Below are 1,535 nucleotides of genomic sequence, written 5' to 3' on the forward strand. Positions count from 1 at the left end.
TCCAGGTTCAGTCCCACTGTGTGGCACCTTGGGCAAGTGTGTTCTACTATAGCCTTGGGTCGACCAAAGCCTTGTGAGTGGATTTGGTAGATGGAAACTGAAAGAAGCCCGTCGTATATATGTATATGTATGTATGTATGTGTGTGTGTTTGTGTGTCTGTTATTGTTCCCCCCCAACATCGCTTGACAACCGATGCTGGTGTGTTTATGTCCCCGTAACTTAACGGTTCGGCAAAGGAGACCGATAGAATAAGTACTAGGCTTACAAAGAATAAGTCCTGGGGTCGATTTGCTCGACTAAAGGTGGTGTTCCAGCATGGCTACAGTCAAATGACTGAAACAAGTAAAAGAGTAAAGAGAGTGTATGTGTGTGTGTGTGTGTGTGTATTGTATGTGTGCTGTGTGTGTGTGTGTGTGTGCATGTATATGTATGTGCATGTCTATACATACATACAATTTACAATTTGTGTAAATGTGAAATCCCAAAACGTGAGTTAGTCTTACACCCACCATCAAATATGGACTTCTTGTTTCAGAGAGTTTTCGAAGATAAAGTATTTTCATGGAAAGTATACAATGTTAATGATATTATACAATCCATAAGAGAAGCATGCCAAGAATTTGATGACAATAAAGAATTCTGTGCTAAAATGTGTTTTGTTTGAAGAAGCTAGACGACAAGAATGTGTAAATATTGGAAGACAATAATTTGAGTAATTAAGATTGCCTCGGTTGCATTTTGAAAGCTCAAATATTTATATTTTCTTTATCTACTTGTGATAAGTAGGCCATCATTATTGTAACTTAATGAAACTATTGTAATGATTATAAATTTCTATTATCTCAAAGTTTGGATTTTTATAAACCCTGTACACCTGTTTATGCATCAGTGCATGTGTACGTGTGTGTGTGTGTGTGTGAGTTGCATGTGTGCTTTGTGTGTATGTGCATGTCTATACATACATACACAGTCATCCAGGCCATAACGCAGAGATTAGCTTGTGTAGGTATGGCTATATGTATGTGCGTGTTCGCGCGCGCACTCACACACACACAAAACCGAGCAGTTTGTAGTTACCTCCCTTCACATTCAGGAATTCTGCTAAGTCAGCTTTACTTTTTCTCCCTCCACTGTCAACAGAATACATACCAGTTATGTACTGAGGTTGAATTAATCGACTATATTCTTCTTTCCCAGTCTCTGAGAAAACGAGGTCACTCGGTTTTCTAAAAATCAGTCCCTATCATCTTGGGAAAGGCTTCACCGGATGATGACGTGTTGGTCATAGGATGGTTTCGATTGTAGGGTTAAAAAAATTTCTGTTGGGTTGCTGTTGGCACTCCGTCGCTTACGATGTCGAGGGTTCCAGTTGATCCGATCAACGGAACAGCTTGCTCGTGAAATTAACGTGCAAGTGGCTGAGCACTCCACAGACACGTGTACCCTTAACGTAGTTCTCGGGGATATTCAGCGTTACACAGTGTGACAAGGCCGGCCCTTTGAATTACAGGCACAACAGAAACAGGAAGTAAGA

At 40.5% G+C, this 1,535-nt stretch overlaps 1 protein-coding gene across 1 annotated transcript in view; it reads right to left on the bottom strand.

The window, feature by feature from the left end:
* The window catches only part of LOC106877708 (tubulin alpha-1C chain), a 7,413-nt gene that overhangs the window by 2,323 nt on the left and 3,555 nt on the right, over nucleotides 1-1,535 (bottom strand). The gene's annotated exons all lie outside the window — the stretch shown is intronic.

This window comes from Octopus bimaculoides, chromosome 9 (genome assembly GCF_001194135.2).
Source record: "Octopus bimaculoides isolate UCB-OBI-ISO-001 chromosome 9, ASM119413v2, whole genome shotgun sequence".
NCBI classification, from domain to species: Eukaryota; Metazoa; Mollusca; class Cephalopoda; order Octopoda; family Octopodidae; genus Octopus; species Octopus bimaculoides.